The sequence below is a fragment of the Amyelois transitella genome, chromosome 21 (assembly GCF_032362555.1).
Source record: "Amyelois transitella isolate CPQ chromosome 21, ilAmyTran1.1, whole genome shotgun sequence".
NCBI classification, from domain to species: domain Eukaryota; kingdom Metazoa; phylum Arthropoda; class Insecta; order Lepidoptera; family Pyralidae; genus Amyelois; species Amyelois transitella.
In genome coordinates, this window is record NC_083524.1 from 2421391 (window position 1) to 2442756 (window position 21366).

The window sequence follows — 21366 nt, forward strand, 5'->3', positions numbered from 1 at the left end:
AAATGGTATCATACTTTCATCGACGCATAAACATTCATCGGGAGTATAATGAATTGAAAATGTTTGGTTCAATATTTCAACCAATCTTCGTATTTTACCCAGCCGGTCATTTTTTGGAACTTCTTCGTTGTTGGAAAAGTGGAGCATTCTAAGCAAAACTTCGAAGCGGTTGCGACTCATAGTCTTTTTTGCAAAAGATTGACCCAACATTTCATCATTAGACCAATAGTCTACGATTTTTGGTAACTTCACTATACCCATCCAAATAATCACGCCTAAAAATCGTTTCATTTCTTCTTTGTCGGTTGGCGTCCAGAGCCGTAGTCTCGACTTATCTTTAATGCCACCTTTATCGATACTCTGTTGGGCAAATATATTCGTCTGATGTGCTATATTTTCAAATAACTGGTCAGTGACTAAGAGGGAATAGAAATCAATAGGTGTAGCATTGGCTAGTTGATTTCGAAGTGAGTAAGGTTTCAGTCCCGGTATTTCGGTAAAAGGAATTAAACGAGGCTGCTTACCACGTGGCTGGTACCACTCACATTCAGGTGTATGGCCGGATAAAGCTGGAGACAAATCACGGTCATCTTCTTCACTGTCCGACAAAATAACTCTACGTTTTCTGGTACGTGGAATATTTATCACTTCATCACCCTCACATAAGACATGGTCAGTACTGCAATGTGACCTCTCTAAACTGTCAATTACATGTAATTGTTCTTGTGTAAACTCAAAGTCAAAAAAAGTGTCCATTTTAACAATAAAACTATTTTTTCTGCTAAACAAAATCTTAGTGTGCATTTGATGACCAAAACAAGGTGCGAACTAACAAAAACAATCCGTGATTGGCTTGAGTCATAGGGAGAGGTGAAAGGGGTGAAGGGAGGCGGGAACAACAACCGCACGCACGGTGTACTCCCGCGCTAGCATCCATTAGGCGCGCGGTACCCGTGCGTAGTAGACGTGTCTATAACGTTTGTCTATGTCTCATCGATCGAAAATTACGCGTACATAAGTACGCTGACCGGCATTGTGACCGGCACGGCCTGAATGTAATAATTATTCCGTTTAGGCCGCGCCGGGTCATAATGACCGGCACTTAAAAAAACCCTAAAATAAAGCCAAAATAAACAAATATCACTGTAAAACTTTTATATATGAACAAATAAACCTATAAATAATCATAAAAACCAATGACATTTTTTTATGATTTTGTAAAATAATAGTCGGCGATGAACGTGTTAAACTAACCTATGCTCTTACGGTGAGTGAAAACATCGTGAGGAAACCTGCAGATTCAGGGAACTGGATGTGTAACCATGATCGATCCGATACGGGTTAGTTTCCCTTGCAAAGGTTGAGGAGGTCAGACGGGTGTCGCTTCGTGTAAATACCTGACTCACCCAATCCAGGATCTATGTTCAAGGGCATACCCCGGGCTCCCTTTCCAGAGTGGTGAGGATGCAATTGGGACTAAAAAGCCAGGACGAAGAAGATCACAGCTTGGGGATAAAGCTAGCAAATTCTTATTATAAATCGTATGAGAGTAACAAAATATTTAACTTAGCTTTCGCGTAAGCAATAACAAAACCACACCTACCTAATAGTTTAAAAGTAGATAAAATATTCATGAATAAGGCTGTAGAACGAGTATTAATTCCTCGTGCAATGTGCATTTATGCCGTGTGGTTCCCGGCACTTATAGAAAAAAAGAATAAGACAACTCCATCTCTATCCCATGGATGTCGTAAAAGGCGACTATGGGATAGGCTTATATACTTGGGATTCCTCTTTTAGGCGATGGGCTAGCAACCTGTCATAATCTCAATTCTATCATTAAGCCAGGCAGCTGGGCGTGGCCTTTCAGTCTTTTGATGACTGTTGGTTCTGTCGACCCCGCTGGAATATAGACGTGGTTATATGCGTTTATTGCTTTGTCTTTTGAAGATTCCAAACGTGTATGTGTAGAAATGAAGTCGCGGGGAAAAAAACCCAACATTTGTAGACCAACCCACAGATGTCTTTTGAAAATATTACAAAATACCTATATGTCTCAATAAGTCATCGCTTGCGGTTCACGAGCGCATTATTTTTCACACGAACATAACCACGATAATTTCTTGACCAACTTTCGCGTGGCACTGTAAAAACAAGAGAAAATCGAATGAAATTTATCAGGCTACATTATCATGAGCACTGTATTGAACTGATCAACGTCGATGTAGTCTCTGCCTACCCCTCTAGTTTCAAGCGTGAAATAATCAAATAACGACTACTATTTCTTATGGGATAGACAAGGCTTATAGTCACAAGACTCGAAGGCCACGTTCAACTGCATTTGGAAGATGGAAATCATCAAGATGGAAAATATTCTACTTATACATATAAAAGTATTATGTTTTACATTACACATATGTATGAGTCACATCACAAGTGATTTTATCGCGATATGGCAATTGAATGGTATGGTATAGCTATGTATAGAGAGGTTGATAAACAAACAGTATTAATACAAGTGCGATATGGTATTAGTTTAGATTCAGTGGCAGTCATTTGGGATTTATATGATAAGTTTGAAATAGCCGGCTCCCGCGACTTACTATCGAACTTAGATATCGATTATATAGAGAATTTTCTTCATTTTCCGACCGCCTGTCATCAATTTTGAAAGATGGAAATATCAATATTATTACCTGTTGGAAACTAGGATCGCATTATGTTTTTGTATCACTGGCGTAGATTCTTTACATAAGTGTGACGCATCATCTCTACGTCACACGTCATCAGCCAATCACGACGAAGAATTTGTTTTTAAAAATAGAAAAATTACAATCTCCTACTTAACATCGTAGGAAGCTGTGGTGTCAGGCATAGCCTGCCAGAAAATCTTCTCTTAATGGTTCTCGCCCGAAACAATGCTTCTCTACACCTTCATTTCATCTTCCAAAACCTTCCATCATAATTTCTGGAAATCCTACGCCCAGTATTTTCAGTTATACGTTACGACGTACGTGTTGCCGCTACACATGAGTTTTTATAAAGCTTGATCGCGCAATAAAGAGTAAACTACATTATCAATGTAGTTAAGCAACTGATTTCGAAGTGTGAAGCCACGATTACCCAACCATCGGGGTGCCAAGTCAATTTTCCATTACAATGGAGTGATTCGCGTAACCGGTGCGTTAATCGGCGCGTTACGATATGTAGACTATGTTGCAGACTGTGTGCATACATACATACATATTATCACGTCCATATCCCTTGCGGGGTAGACAGAGCCATCAGTCTTGTAAAGACTGATAGGCCACGCTCAGCTATTTGGCTTTAAGATAGAATTGAGATTCAAATAGTGACAGGTCGCCAGCCCATCGCCTAAAAGAAGAATCCCAAGTTTATAAGCCTAGCCCTTAGTCGCCTTTCACGACATCCATGGGAGAGAGATGGGGTGGTCTTATTCTTTTTTTCTATGGGTTCCGGGAACTACACGGCACAACTGCAGACTGTGTGCACTCAATGAAACTAAAAACAACTTTATCCAACAAAAATATATTCCAATCCTAAATAATATCTTCTTCCTCCTGGCTTTAGTCCTGGTTTCATGCTCACCTCTCTTAAGAAGAGCCCGGGGTATGCCTTTGACCATGGATCCTAGATTGGGTGGGTCAAGTTTTTACACGAAGCGACTCCCTTTGCAGGGGAACCTAACCGGTATTGGATCGATCATGGTTACACATCCAGTTGTCTAAACGTGCAGGTTTCCTCACGATGTTTTCCCTCACCGTAAGAGCAATCTTAATTAATATAATTAATGCGGAATTAAGTTTGTTCCTTTGTTACCTCTTCACGCGTTATTTACACATATCCACCTACTTTCATACTGTAGTCAAAACAAGAGAATTTAAATTTACTTAATAGAAAAACAACGATCATATAATTTGGAGGATACAAAGCCTGCCCTTGAAAATAACCAACGAGCCTCTTTGTTATACATACATATGTATATGTAAATAGAAAAATAAGTTAAAATAATTAGAGCGTTCAAGACGACATTGTGCTGTGAAGGTGAGTCACCACACTCACTGCACGCTCGCATAATTCATAGATTATATCATATTATTTAAAACATACACGGTTTTCAATGTCGGGATGGCCGTGAAGATACTAGTATCGTTACATAATCGTCGTCTTTTATTGGGAGTGTTAAACGTAAAACGATAATGAAGAAAGTTAATTGCCGTGTGGTTCCCGGCACCAATACAAAAAAGAATAGGACCACTCCATCTCTTACCCATGGATGTCGTAAAAGGAGACACTAAGGGATAGTCTTACAAACATGGGATTCTTTTTTAGGCGATGGGCTAGCAACCTGTCACTATTTGAATCTCAATTCTATCATTAAGCCAAATAGCAGAACGTGGCCATTCCGTCTTTTCAAGACTGTTGGCTCTGTCTACCCCGCAAGGGATATAGACGTGACCATATGTATGTATATATGTAGAAAGTTAAATGATAAAAATTTAATTTCCGTTCCGGCGGGAATTTCGGGAATCCCTGTCTTAGTGCACATATGTAACCTAAACGTGCCTAATTTCAAATCTCTATACACTGCGGTTTGGGCGTTGTTATATCAGGTCGACTGGTCAGCCAGTGTTATGTAAAAGCATTAGTTATAGTTACCAATGAAGGGTATGAAAGTAACTAAGAAAAGAGTTACAGTTAATATTTTTGTTTCTATATTGAAATTCGTCATAAAATAATTAGTAGGTACTCGCCAAAGCGTTATAACACGCGTGAAGTAATCACAGCTTTGATGTATTATCGTAAGAAGCAATATTCGCGAACAACGGCGTTACACGCAAATTATTACGGCCGCGGATGTAATGCGAAATTTACGACTCATTGCAATTCATTTCACTCTTTATAACTAAGTGTTTTGTTTTATTTTTTTTGTTTGTTAAAGTCATTTGTTTTTTCTTGAACGTATCTTGATCAAATTACCTTAATTTGATCGTCCTGGTAAAGGGTCAGGTCAATAGTACCCGAAACCGCCGAGCTTGCATGAAGAGATTTATGAATGTGGATGAAGCGAAGGAAATTATGCAGAGATCGTGGCAAGTGAAAAGAGGTAGTCTCTACCTACCCTTCCGGGAAAGAGGCGTGATTTTATGTATTATGTATGTATATTTATTCTTGAAAAATGAAATTTGTCTAGGGACTAGCAACATATCACTGAATATTTTGCATCATTCAGTCATCCAGCTGAAAGTATCTTAAAAATATTTCCAGACTGCTGGCCCTGTCTACACCGGATCGAGACGTGATATAGGTATATGTATATATTTATGTCCCAGTTAAATCACAGAGTATAATGACGTAGCAAGTTCCTCTCATGTAACTCGTAATTACAAGAATTTTGTTTTCCTTACATGATGATTTTCAACAACCTGAGCTGAACATTATATGTATATGTAAACAAGGTATCAACATGCCTCAGAAGCGTGCTAATCCAAGAGCCATTCACATGCTGCCGTGAAGTTAGGAAGTCACACTTTGGACTAACGGTAAGTGTCCACTGCTAAACGAGTTATGTCAAGTGGAAGGCGAGACGCGTAGGGGCAAAGACCTGATTTCATTATCATATTATTATAGACTTCAGGTATGCAAGGCTAAGCTGGAAATTAAATTGAATTATAATGTGGAATATTTGCGGTTTCCGAAGTAGAACCACTACACGTCTTCCCGTGGTTGAGATACTCAACACGAATCGTATCACATAAAACAGACCTTACCAGAGTTAAGTTTCCAAAAATACTTTCGATGCATAAATTGTATCTGTGCAGAACTCTTCAAATATTTTTGTTGAACGAAAAAGAACCGATCCTCTTGAAATAATTGTCTTTCTTCTAGCCCAAAAGGAGAGAATATCGTTTGCATTGGTGCATTTCTAGAGCTAGCTGCCCATGGTAGCGATGACACGCGACTTTTGTAGCGCGATAAAAAAATGCTGTTTCGCTTTTTACTATGACGTGACAATGGAAAAGTCTTCGCACTTCCGCCGGTGGTCACTACTCGAAACGTTAGGATCTCCGTTACTTCTGGAGTTCTCTTTCTTCTTCTATAAGCAACCGTCACATCTGATTACGGTATCAGCCTACGACATAGAAATAGTGTAATTTTTCTGGCAATAACTTCTAAGTCTATTGTATAGTAATGTGCTGATAATGGATAACTTAAGCACATTCGCGTATCGCGAAGAGACAACAAAAAATTTTACTTCCTTTCGCATTTATAATATAATAATAATAAATATATACGTGACAAATTACACACAAATTGAATTAATCTCGAAGTAAGTTCAAAACTTGTGTTACGAGATACTAACTCAACGATACTATATTTTCAATCAGAAAAAGTTAGTTTCTCATCATCCCCGGTTCGATTCTCATCATCTGGGCCAGGGCCGGAATTCGAACCCGGGACCTCCGGTGTCACAGACAAGAGTACTACCGCTGCGCCACAGAGGCCGTCTAACTTATATTCGTTTCGTTATTAGTTAGGGTAAAGCAATTGACAAATAGTTCAAAAGTCTGTCAGCATCACAACAAGCTGCATGTATAGATCACATTCACACTGCAGAATAATTCCCTTGGCAACACCAAGTCATAAATTGATAATCACATTGTAGTGGTGCAACGACCCTCGCTCATTGGATGATTGGGCTTCACTTGGCCACGGCCGTCTGAATGTGAACAAAGTCATGTGATGAGGATGTCCGAGATGGTGGAGTCATCTTATTGCAAACTAGCTGTGCCCGCGACTTGGTCCGCGTGGAATAGTTATTTAGCAGTTATTAAGCCCTCAAGGATGAATAATTAACCCAGTTTTTGTTTTTTCACATTTTCCATTATTTCTTCGCTACTAACAGTTGCAGCGTGATGTTATATAGCCTAATGCCTTTCTCGATAAATGGTCTATTCAACACAAAAATGATTTTTCAATTCGAACCAGTAGTTTCTGTGATTAGCGCGTTCAAACAAACAAACAAACTTTTCAGTTTTATAATATAAGCATAGATTTTATTAACCGATTTAGATCAGAAGGTGTTCAAGTTGTTCCTTCTGAAGTACAAGATTTTTACACTTGACCACGGCTATCTGGTTCTGAATAAAGTGGGGTGATAAGGATTTCCGAGATGCGGTGAAGAGTAATCTTTTTCAAAGTTGATTAAGTGATTTTGATAAAAACGTGTTTAAGTTGTCGCGTTTTGAAGTATCCTTACGAGTAGACCGCAGCTCTACCTGCGTGTGATTCACGTTTTTTGGAAAGAAGGCTCTCGCACTCTTAGACTTTGTAGGTCTCTGACGAATTATTCGTATTGAAATCATTAGTTTTTAATTTCCGAAATTTAAAAGGTCTTAGTAATTTAGACGCCAGTCCATCACCTCTTTTCCTCAATCACACGATTCGTTATTTTAATATTCATGAAGTAATTCATCTATTATTATTTAGTATAGACAAGTAAAAACAACTTACAAGTGAGTACTCGCGGCGTGGCCACGCTCTGTCTAACGGTATCTCATCGATGACACCCCACTTATCACTGACTCTGCGAACAAAAACATAACTCACTTTAGACACAATTAAGTCGGTTAAAATTTTTGGAGGGAGGGACATTGCCAATCGCCCTCGTCTTCTCGTCACCGGCGGAGTTAGGGCTCTTCTCTTCTTAGAGAGGTAAGAAAGTAACCGGGACTAACGTTAGGAGGAAAAAGTACCGGTATCAACAAGGGATATGCGTTACCCAAAAATACCGGTTTACCACGGCGCATCCGTTTTACTCTAAGGGCCAAGAACTAAGCGTCGGCCTGGACGGCTTCAGTGTTTTGTGTAAATGTTTATACATACATACATATAATCACGTCTATATCCCTTGCGGGGTAGACAGAGTCAACAGTATTGTAAAGACTGATAGGCGACGTTCAGCTATTTGGCTTTAAGATAGAATTGAGATTCAAAAAGTGACAGGTTGCTAGCCCATCGCCTAAAAGAAGAATCCCAAGTTTGTAAGCCTACCCCTTAGTCGCCTTTTACGACATCCATGGGAGAGAGATACATACAAACACTGTTCGGTTGGTACAGTTTTTGAAACATACAAGATATGGACATCAAAACATGTTAACGGTATTCGCCACTTCACCATTATCCAAAAGCAGAGGAGTAAAATTATATCTATACTAATATTATAAAGCTGAAGAGTTTGTTTTGTTTGTTTGTTTAAACGCGCTAATCTCAGAAACTACTGCACCGATTTGAATAATTCTTTCACTGTTAGATAGTCTATTTATCGAGGAAGGCTATAGGCTACATTTTATCCCGGATTTCCTACGGGAAACGTCAACAATGCAGATGAAAGTTGAATGAGTCGGCCATCTGCGAGTTTTCCACGCGAACGCTGCGCAAACTAACAAAGATATAGTAAAACAATGTACTAAAGATGTGAAGTACTCATTTTTTGCCACAAAAAAGTCCGCGAGAGCATATATCTATCTCTTAAGGTTTACTTACAATAACCACTTTTATGTTAATTTTTTAAGATAATTTTTTCATTATAAACATAAGTTATTTTGAAACCAATTTTCTTTAATTCAGTATTAATCCTTATCCAAATAAATATGTTTATTACTTTCGGCTTTTCATGTAGACTAAAATTGCCATTTACAGTATATAAATCAGACGCATAGGTTTTGAGATATAGTCGTTATAAGCAATTTGCAGCGAAACATTAAATACGGCGAACCAGCGTTCTTTCTAATACGCGTGACCGCCTGACCGCTTTACATCTTAGAAGATATTACTATTTTAAAGTAAAGTAAAGTATCAGCCTGTAAGATCCCAATACTGGGCAAAGGCCTTTCATCTCACTATACGGTCTCCGTTCCGTCGCGGGTAATGATGTGGGCCAAGTCGTCGCCAAGTCGCATAACAATTAGCAGCTATACCTAATGGATAAAGCAGAGGAGGATGTTTGCAAAAATAAATATGATGCCTAAAATAACTATTCCACGCGGACGAAGTCGCGGGCACAGCTAGTTTATAAATAAAAAAATAAAGGCACATTAACACGATTGCGGTCTGAATGCGATTGTCGTAAAGATGGAACCTTTACTGCAGTTCATTATGAGGTTAAGCTGAGAGTCACGAGTCGAGCTTTAACCGGTTAATTCTCAGGTTGTTTTTATTTACACACATAGATTACATAAATAAAAATCAAGTGTTTTTATTCCAAATGAAATCCTCAGGAACCAGCCTCCCGACAATAACAGGTGCAGGAAGGATACATCACACATCCTTTTCGGTTGCGGGTTAAAAATTATAACAATGCCAATGCCAAACTCGGCCAGATACACTCATAAGTCGCCATACCATAGACAACGACCTACAAACTAGAGAATACGTAATCTACGTTACATAACGCAGCATCCGAGCCGTTCATCTCGCCACCGGATCTGCACAATAAGCGTCCTTGGCCAGCCCTCGGCAACCATTCATATTTCCCCCTTCATCATGTAACATTGAACAAAAATCAACTTTAAACCAAACGCAAAAAGGCACAAATGACATTGTTTAAGTGTGTACACGTTGGACATTTTGCAAGCCAGGCCAAAGAGGAATGATTAAAAAAAAAAGCAAGCTCTGATTTAAATCTAGCCGGGACGTGTTGATTTCTTTTTAAACGTAGAAAGTGGTTGCCGGCCAGTATTTTGTGCGGTGCACTGATAAAACTGGTCAATCGTATCGAACGCACGTAGTGTGTTTTCTATTCAGGATTTGAGATACGCATAAAAAAACCAGTCAAGTGCGTGTCGGGCCACTCGCATTATTAGTATATTATTCCAACTTTGAGTTCACATTCACTAAAAGCACTTTTTTACGTAACAACCAATTGCCAATTAATTTTTATGAAATTTTACTTGGTCGCCTTTGACTTATTACTTTTTAGATACTTGTACTACACAGCTCTGATAAAACTGCTATACGAGTTTACTGTAGCTGATTTTTTAAATCTCCTTTGCATTTATAGTTATGAATCGGGAAATTGTTTAAAGCCTCAAAAGTTCAGCTATCTCTCATTCAACACAGAAACGCGAATCTTTCCATAGTCTTTAATCATCGGAAGTTCTGAACAACGAAAGCTGACAACTCCCTGATGGATGCTCCCGCCATGGCCGCCATTTTCGGCCATAATGACGGCTGGTCAATGCTCGGAGGCACGCGATGTCATTGTCTATGATTTAGGAAGACGAAATTGCTTTTTAATTTCATAAGCTCAGCCTCGTTACGTTCATACTTTTTTAGGAATAATCATTATAAAGTTTAAACGGAAGATGTTATTTAAATAAATTGAATCACTTTCAGCGGACTGTTTAAAAATATTCTGGGATCATCTGGGGTCGAGAATCGGTCTGTCGGCTCAGTCTCCTCTTTAAGGGATAAAGACGTGATTATATGTACGTATGAGACAACACTAAACCAAGATTTTTACAAATATATTATTTTAAAGACATCTAATCAACATCACAGCATAAATCAAACACTTGAAACTCTGCAACACTATCAATATAAAAACAAATTAAAACTAACAAGAGCACAATCAACAAACGACCTTCTGACTTAAATCTTGACGGGGACATTGGTCGCCATGGGGGACCTGATTATCTCGATAAAGGGCACCCCGAGGTCCGGCGCACGATGCGTATCTATGTATCTGCGCCTTGACAAGAAAAAGGCGAATGCTACCGTAATGTCAAAGTTGACCGCAACGCTAAAGTATAAAATCACAAAAAAAAGAAGGACCGGGTGCCGGGAACCAATAAAACAAATATTAGGACCGCTTCTTCACTTTCCCATGGATGTCGTAAAAGGCGACTAAGGGATACATACATACATACATAAAATTACGCCTCTTTCCTGGAGGACTAAGAGATAGGTTTATAACTTTGGAAGTCTTCTTTTAGGCGATGGGCTAGCAACCTGTCACTGTTTGAATCTCAATTCTACCATCAAGCCAAAAAGCTGAACGTGGCCTATCAGTCTTTTCAAGACTGTTGGCCCTGTCTACCACGCAAGGGATATAGACGTGACTAAATGTATGTATGTAGGTAAATTTTTTTGGAATATGTGGCATTGAAAAGCATTTTTTGCATATCTATACTAATATTATAAAGCTGAAGAGTTTGTTTTGTTTGTTTATTTGTTTGTTTGTTTAAACGCGCTAATCTCAGAAATTACTGAACCGATTTGAATAATTCTTTCACTGTTAGATAGTCTATTTATCGAGGAAGGCTATAGGCTACATTTAATCCCGGATTTCCTACGGGAAACGTCAACAATGCAGGTGAAAGTTGAATGAGTAGGCCATCTGCGAGCTTTCCACGCGAACGCTGCGCAAACCAACAAACATATAGTAAAACAATGTACTAAAGATGTGAAGTACTCATTTTTTGCCACAGAAAAGTCCGCGAGAGCATATATCTATCTCTTAAGGTTTACTTACAATAACCACTTTTATGTTAATTTTTTAAGATTATTTTTTCATTATAAACATGAGTTATTTTGAAACCAATTTTCTTTAATTCAGTATTAATCCTTATCCAAATAAATATGTTTATTACTTTCGGCTTTTCATGTAGACTAAAATTGCCATTTACAGTATATAAATCAGACGAATAGGTTTTGAGATATAGTCGTTATAAGCAATTTGCAGCGAAACATTTAATACGGCGAACCAGCGTTCTTTCTAATACGCGTGACCGCCTGACCTTTTATTTATTAAAATCGGACCAGTAGTTTTGGAGATATATGCTAACATTGGTTTGCACAAACAAACGCACAACCTCTCACCCTAAACGCATATATACGGTCTCCGTTCGGTCGCGGGTAATGATGTGGGCCAAGTCGTCGCCAAGTCGCATAATAATTAGCAGCTATAATTGATAAAGCCGAGGAGGATGTTTGCAAAACTAAATATGATGCCCAAAATAACTATTCCACGCGGACGAAATGGCGGGCACAGCTAGTTTAAATATACTTATATAATACTAGAGGCCGCCCGCGACTTCGTCCGCATGGAAACCCTATCAATCCCGCGGGAACTCTGGGATAAAAAGTAGCCTGTGTTATTCTGGGTCTTCAGCTACCTACATACCAAATTTCATGGTAATCGGTTCAGTAGTTTTTGCGTGAAAGAGTAACAAACATCCATACAAACTTTCGCCTTTATATTCGCCTTTATAATAGTAGTAGGATAAAAGAAGAAATAATGAAAACTTAAATGCCTTGTCTATCTCCGTGCCAAATGTTATTACAATCGGAATAATAGTAGTTTGAATTTATTCGTTACAACGACAAAAACATACATTGGCTTAATGATAGAATTGAGATTCAAATGGTGACAGGTTGCAAGTTTATGAGCCTATCCCTTATTCGCCTTTTCCTTAGGGATATTTATTACTTGTGAATACTAAACAAGAAAACAGCAATTAATATACTCTAGAATTGTTCCTTGATATATTTTTTTATAATAGGCAGGCTATAATTACCCTTTCATAAACCAGTCTCTGCGGTTTCAATTCTCGTCTTTGCATTATGCCTCCGAGTATAAAAATACGCTCAAACATGGCTTCGAACCCGCGACCTCAGTAGAAGACTGCGGGCTAATGCTATTACAGGATTGCGGTCGGCCGGGGCTTACCTCCAACGATGAAAACACAACAAACATGGTTGGTAGGTATAATTAAAGAAATATATATAAAACGCCTTCTGGTCACGTCTATATCCCTTGCGGGGTTGACAGAGCCAACAATCTTGAAAGGACTGAACGGCCACGTTCAGCTGTTTGGCTTAATGATAGAATTGAGATATATATTTATTAAATAATCACTATTTAATAAATATATATCTCAATTCTGGGTTGCTCGCCCATGGCCTAAAAAAGAATCCCAAGTTTGTTAGCCTATCCCTTAGTCGCCTTTTACGACATCCATGGGAAAGAGACGGAGTGGTCCCATTCTTTGTTTGAATGGTGCTAGGAACCACACGGCATTCATGAAAATTAAGTAAAATTAACCATAAATCATTAGAAGCCAGTAAATGTGGCCATTACAAAGGTGTGTTTAACTCGATCTACATCCGTATTTGCCATAAAACTAGGTGTTATTTAAATACTTTGCGCGGCTCTGTTATTACCCGGCTGTATTATTTACTGCGCTATAGGTATGACGCAAACGGCACTTTAGCGTTTGCTAAATTGAAAACATTCAGTATGCAGCTTAATGCTCTTACGGTGAGGGAAAACATCGTGAGGAAACCTGCACATTCAAGTAACTGGATGTGTAGTGTAACCATGATCCGATACGGGTTAAGTTCCCTTGCAAAGGTTGCGGAGATAGACAAATATGACGAATATATCATGTTCCAAAAAATTTTAAACTAAAGATGTTTTACTTGTTCCAAAAAATTTTTTAAACTAAACATGTCTTCAACGTAAAGTAAAAAAAAATGCGTGAAATTTTACAGAGAGAATCTTAAAATTCATTGGATTCTTTTCAGACGATGGGCTAGCAACTTGTCACTATTTGAATCTTTAATTCTATCATTCAGCCAAATAGTTGAACGTGGCCAGTTCAGTCTTTTCAAAACTGTTGGCTCTGTCTACCCCGCAAGGCATATAGACGTGACCATATGTGTATATGTATGTAGAATCTTAAAAACAAAGGCATCATGTTCCGAAATGATTGAGAATAAAGTTCTGGGTAAATCGATGATTCCATACGAAAGCTTACACACACTTTAATAGGACACCCTTATCAGTGATTTTTTATACTAGTTTTTAAAGATTGTTGACCTTTCATCATGCAGCATTGAGCCAGCAGATTTGAAAGACTTTTCAAAACTGCTGACTCTGTCTACCCCGCAAGGGATGTAGACGTGATAATATCAAAAAATACTTAATAACAGTTATACTTTTGCCAACATTAAAGAATTTCCAATGATACATGTATTCAACGCGCACGTAACGTAAGTACCTCTATTTTATCTCGGACGTTTTGGATCATCTTACAATGATCTGTAAAATCGGTAACAGTACCTAATGAAATTAAAAAAATCCTTACACCGGGAATCGGGACAATTAGTTAACCGAGTCTCGCTCAATAACAGCTGGTGACATCTGTTCCGGGTGCAATGACCTCGGAAATCTTAATTAAGCGAAGACAGATTGTTTGTGATCGCCAATTACTTGCTTTAAGTGGGTTCGTGAGGTTGGGGGAGTAACATTAAGAAAGGATCATTTATTATCCCAGGGAGTGTCGCCTTAAAACCTTACTAGGTCATTGATCGATGACTCTTTTCTGAGTTACCTACATTATTTTGAGTTCTAACCGATACTCTTACGGACATCGTGAGGAAACCTGCACATTCAACTGCATATTGTAACCATGCTCAAATATGGGTAAGGTTTCCTAAAGTTTCGGAGGTCAAATGGCAGCCGCTTCATCAAAAACATGACCCACCCAATACAATATGATAGTCCAAAGGTGGACCCCGGGCTCCTCTCCAAATACGTGAGGATGTAACCGGGACTAACGGCAGGTGGAAGAAGACGAAAAAGAAGAGTGTCTTCTTAAAACCTCTTTTTTTTGCCACGCGACTTCTCAACAGAAGGAGCATTCGTTTTACGGATTTGTCTTACCCGTTACGATAAACAGACGTGATGATATTATGTGCGCTCAGTGTGCGGAAGATGTCGCAACAGTCAGTGGAGCGTGATTCCAGCGTTCATCGAAATTATTACACCAAGGTCGGCGCGGGAGTCGATGAATGACAACTATTAATACTGTGTAACGATGTGTACATATATGTAAATGATGTCGATGGCTGAGTGTTTAAGTGAGAAGTAACCGAGACAAAGTCCCATAGGAGGTTTTTTCAATTTATATAAAAGCACCTACTTATAATGCTATGCTAAGCTGCCAAGGAAACCATTTGAACCAAACCTGCAGCTATTTGAATCTCAATTTCATCATTAAGCCAGCTGAACGTGGCCTATCAGTCTTTTTAGGAATATTGGCTATGTCTACCCCGCAAGGGATATAGACGTGATTATATGTATAACAACGTGATTGTATGTAATATAATTGAGATTCAAATAGCGACAGGTTGCAAGCACATCGCTTAAAATAATCCTATCCCTTAGGCGCCTTTTACGACATCCATGGGAAAAAGAGATGTCCTATTATTTTTTCTATTGGTGCCCGGAATTACACGGCACGTTACCTTCGTACTCCCTATTATATTACTATACTATTCTGCGTCATGACCATAGCGTTATTGCACAATACTGGTCTACATAGCAATGTGCCTAATTGGCTGGTTCGCAAATTGTGCATACCATCGATGAACCAGTTTGAAATTCCAATATTGAATGCCATTAGTCATACATTTTATACACGATTTATAAATGTTTGTAAGATTTCCAATCTCATGCAAAAATTAGTAAGTATCTTATATTTAATGTTGCCTCTGTATATCCATATAATATATATATGTTAAAACGAGCCTAGTACCTTGATCAAATCTATCAGATCAATAGCGCTCGACGAATTTGCGTAAAAAATATTGATGAATGTGGATGAAGCAAAAAAGAACATGCAGGGATTGTGGCAAGCGGAAACCCATCCTCAACTGATCAAATGTATTTGAGAGATCTATAATGAGATCTAGAAACATGATCACACATCCAGTTGTCTGAATGTGCTGGATGCCTCACAATATTTTCCTTTTCCCTCACTATAAGAGCATCGGTTAGTATTCAAACTAATGTAGGTACACAACTTCGAAAATAGTCATTGGCCGGGGTGGGATTCGAACTTGTGCTTTTTTGCGCCACACGCATTTTAACCGGGCACCTTACCGATTCGACCATCGGCACTCTGGTCGATTATATATCTAGGTACACGTAAAATGTATAACTTGCATATCTGAGTGTAAACTGTGGTATTGTCGGAATTTGGGAACTGGCACGGTCGGCCGCTGCAAGGTCGGCTCGCCTGTCACCAGGTAGCCATTGTAACTGCACTAACTACACCATGTACAGTTAACAGAATACATAAAATTATATAGAATAACTGGACCTGGAACTTCGGCATTTTGGAACTACCAGATAAGTTATTAAATGGATACCCAGTGACTTCCACAATTGGACTAGTGTGATAGGCGAGATTAGATGACATACCAAGAGACCATGAGGTGGTGGAAGAGACCGTGAGGTGAGATGACACGAGCAAAAGACTGCTAAAAATGGCTTCATTGAAATCTTAATTGAGACATATATGTTAATATTGGTAATATTTTGAGGGTCTGGTGAGGGACATGAGATTTAGAAAACGAAAGTAGCTAGCCCATCGTCCAAAAGAAGAATCCCAAGTTTATTACATTTAACCTTGTTTTTTTTTTTAAATCAGAGCAGTATTAGAACCAGCTGGCACTGCTTGTACATATTTTTTGGAAGCATTCAACTTTATTTTGTATGCAATAAATTTTATTTAAAATTATTAATTTTATACACCAACTTTCGTTATACGGCGCTAATTAAAATAACGAGCTTCTCAAATTTAACAGCTTATTACGAGGTTTAAAATAAAAACTGTGCAGTTTATGAAACGTGGCGGTGTGCCAAATAGGTTACGGTCTGAGACGGTCAATACACTGAAAGTTTATTTGGACAGCCAGAGTTGGATCTTCCTGTCATACAACTCTTGTGAGAGAAATGATAGAATGTTCTTTACTTTTAATATGTAATACATAATGTCATTGTTATCAGAAGGGTAAGTCGAATAAACTTGGGATTCTTTTCGTAGGCGATGGGCTGGCAACCTGTCACTATTTGAATCTCCATTCCATCATGAAGGCATACACGTGAACGTGGCTTTTCGGTATTTTCAAAACTGTTAGTTCTAACCCGCGAGGGATATAGACGTGATGATATGTATGTTTGTTGTTATCATAAGCTACTTGCATACAGGAACAACCAAAGGAGGTTCCTAGTATTCTTTGTTAGTTCCTATTAGGAAGGTTCAGCAACCGCCAACACCAACATTTTAGCGTCAAAATTCATTGGCCTGCGTTAGCCAGATGTGTATCTGGATTTAGCAGAAGAAAAGATGCAATCAGCGGTAGTATGTTCCTATTTTCTATTTTTCTTTTTATTTTCCCAACAAACATACATGCCAAATTTTAGCTTCCTACTCACAATAAGTCGTTTCGGCTGTATGCTGTATGTCATCCAGCCGCTTAGTAACGCAAGAGTTTTATTGATCGATGAATTTATTTATTTATAAAATATTTCAGTAATAAGAATAAACACAACGTGAACTACATTCTTGCATTTAAAAAAAAAGTAGCTTATTTGAAACACCACATGAACGCCAGGTGTTGGATTAAAATTTTATAATCAGCAAAAATTCCGCCCACCTACTTTCGAATTACTTGCGCGTGAGACTACCGCAGATTTCTCGATTCACACTAGGCTGAAACATTTGCGGTATCCCGCGGCAAATTGGGTCCCGACTCAGACACGGAACCGGCTAGTGTGAGCGCCATCACGCGATGATATTTTACGCGTTAGGGAGACATTCCATATCGAATATCTTCGTCAGAAATTGGGATGACTTTGTCAAATGTGTGGTAAGCTAAATTTATACATAAATATCACATCACGTCTTTGTCGTCCTCCTGATTTCTCTGGCAGGTATCAAATAATTTAAGTTAGAGTAAGTACTAACATAATTATTTTAAGTCTCTTGTACTAATATTTTTATGGATCATACATAGTTATCTGAAAATAAAGAAATATATATATATATATTTATTCATTACGGGGTTTGCCTGCGTAATTTAAAGTCGAATTGAAGTAAACTTTAAATAAGGTTGGTATAGTAGAACCGCCTAAATGAGTCCTCGCCCGCGGAGTACAGGGGCGCGGGGGTATGACGACGAAGGGGACCGAGAGAGGTGCGGGCGGCGGGCGCATTCTTGTAAAAACTCAGTTCGCTCGCTACGCGGTTAGCGATCACACGTGTTGACAGTTGCGGACGCCTTGTGAAAATTATACATGAGATTACATTCTCAAGATGAGTCGAAATATTTTCGGACATAGAATTAATAGTCAGTGCAAACAAATGGCGTTTAACGTATATGAATATTTTAGAAAAAAGAAACTCGACCCAAATTCTGATGAATATAAACAAGATATACCTTTAAATAAAACTGTAGCAGAAGTTACTGGACTATCAGAAAAGACTGTATCTAGAATTGTACAACAAGGGAAAGCATTAAATGACAACGAGAGATTTAAATCACCGAGAAAACCAAAACAGGTTCGTAGAAAAAGAGTGGAAATAGACGATTTCACAAAAGGAGTGGTAAGAAGAAAAGTCACTCAGTTTTACACAATTTTCAAAAAAATACCTACTCTGAAAACTTTGAACGCTGTACTTAGAGAAGAGAATATATTACACTGCGGCAGGGAATATTTAAGGCTATTATTACATGATCTAGGTTTTAAATTTAAGAAATGCGGATCTAAAAGGAAACTCCTTATCGAACAGCCAAATATCACATCGTGGAGGTGGAAATACCTAAATACTATTAAAAAATATCGTAGAGAAGGAAGACATATTTTATACCTTGACGAAACTTATGTAAACGCGTCTCATAACGTTTCAAAATGTTGGCAATCAAAGGATGAACTTGGCGTTCTATCTCATATTGGTAAAGGGGACCGTTTGATCATCGTACATTGTGGAGGTCAAATTGGATTTGTAGACGGAGCCCTTGTGATATTCAAATCCAAATGTAAAACAGGTGATTATCACGATTCTATGAATTTCGCAAATTTCAGTAAATGGATAAATGAAAAGCTCATGCCTAATATACCGCAAAATTCTGTCATAGTAATGGACAACGCAGCTTATCATTCGGTTCGAGAAGAGAAAAAGCCAACTATGGCTTCTACCAAGCCAACTATGCAAGAATGGCTACGACGACATAACGTGCCTTTTGATGAAAAACTTAGAAAGGATGACTTATATAAATTAATTAAAAGTAATTTCACAGAAGATATTTACAAAATTGACGAGGTATTGAAAAGAAACGGACACGAAGTATTGCGTTTGCCTCCATATCACCCAGACCTGAACCCAATTGAGTTGGTCTGGGGTGATATCAAAGGACAATTAGCACAAAAAAGTATCGACTCTAATTTGGACCAGAAAAAAGAAATATTAGAGAGATTATTTGCTGAATATCCCAAAGAGAAATGGGAGAATTGTGTTAAACACGTGATTAAAATCGAAGACGAATATTGCAAACATGATGGAGTCCTAGATGAAGTTGTTGATTTTATTATTAATGTGCAAGACGATTCTGATGATTCTGATGATGGCTGTTGTGAAAGTGAAGAATCAAGTTCCAGTGATAGTGATATTATGGACATAAGTGATTGATTTATAATTTTGATAAATTTTGCATAAATAAATATTACATACATAACTTTATTACCTTTTTTTTACCTACATATCATACCTATATATCATAAAATCACATTTTTATCGAATTGTTTTGTATGAAAAATAAAAATTTGAAAATAACAATAATCGAAAAATGCTTATGCTATTTAATTCATGTACGTGGTCTCGTTGATACCATGGAGTTATGGGATAACAAAAGGAACACGTTGTATAGTTTACAGTTGTTTCATTCAAATTTTGTATAGCCATTATTATTTTTTTAATAAAAATCTTCACCTGTTTGCCGCTAACCACTATGACGTCACATATCTCAAGAAATGTCCAGTAACATTTCGCCCCTTGTATTACACGCTACGCTCGACCGCCGCCCGCACCTCTTTCGTTCCCCTTCGTCGTCATACCCCCGCGCCCCTGTACTCCGCGGGCGAGGACTCATTTAGGCGGTTCTACTATAGTTTGTACCTACCAATATTAATTACAGGTATTGTAATTTAAACATAAATTATAACATTTGATAGATTGTGTTGACACGATTTTGTTGTAAATCCCATCAAGCCTAATTATGTAAGAAACCTGATTCAATTCAATGACAATCTTCCACTTGTACAAACTCACGAGCACCAAAAATATAGGTACAGGTGGAAATATTGTAAAAGATATCTTGCCTCGTCTGAACAGTGAAATTACTGAAGGTCTTCCTTATCACTTGACAGTAATTAAAAGTGATTAGCAATGGTCACAAGGACTTTAAATGTGCAAGATAAAGTAAACATTGAATTATAATCACAGACCGATCTATAAAATAATTAAAGAGGGGTTCAGTTCTCGCTTTGGGTGGAAGGGACTTGAGACAGTTCACATTGAGACAAAATGCTCAACGTCATTTCCATATTGTTAAATCATATGACAAGATGTGATGTGTAATTTTAATAGTCTCAAACTGCCCTGTTCCTGCATAATGGGCATTAAACTTGCATAATTGGAACCTGACGCTTTTAGTAAAATGATAATTAATATTAAAATATAAATTTCATAAAAAATTATCTAAGTATGTAGGTACTGCACTATAAAATGACTACTTAATACAAATATTACATGATAACAAGTTGTAGCCTTGATTATAACACATCATAGGTATTTAGTATACATTTGTTATAACTAATCTGTCATCATTATCTATGTATCAGCCATATTTATAGCATATGATTCTATCTACTGCTAATTATTGGTAGTGAAGATGTTTTGAATTATCCCATCAATTCAATCTGTGTGCAATAATAATAATTAATGCCCTTTTTCAAGATCACTGTTGACTAGTTATGTCTTGGACACCATTTTAAAGAGATATACAGGAATAAAAAGTATAATTTGATTATCCTGAGGGTCTAGTCTATCTCTGTGCTAATTCCCATTGATTTAGACAAGGAATAAGTAAATTGTTATGCAGTACATAATGTAAAGTAGTGACTTGCAGTGTTATGCAGTACATAATGTAAAGTAGAACTTCAGTGGAAAACTACTATGTTTTGGGGCTAATGAAGTCTTAAAATAGACTTTGGTCAATTAGTTTTTGAGTGGAGGCTTCAGTACCATAGGAAATTTCAAAAAAAGAAAGTTAGTTATGATACTCCTGAAGGTTCAGATGGTACAGGTTCTTTGAGTTTATTCTTTAAAATCAAAATTTCCTATAGGAATGTATTACCAAATCAAATGTTTGAAGAATGAAACATTTGTTTGGAGAAACTGAAAGAAGTCATGTACTCTGTAATCTTAATTG

General features: G+C 37.8%; 1 protein-coding gene across 1 annotated transcript in view; it reads right to left on the reverse strand.

Moving 5' to 3' along the window:
- Positions 1-21366, reverse strand: part of LOC106136631 (protein kinase C and casein kinase substrate in neurons protein 1) — a 100118-nt gene that overhangs the window by 78032 nt on the left and 720 nt on the right. The window contains exon 2 of the mRNA XM_013337239.2: positions 7537-7609. The gene's annotated coding sequence lies outside the window, so the exon portion shown is untranslated. The remainder of the gene's footprint in view (positions 1-7536; positions 7610-21366) is intronic.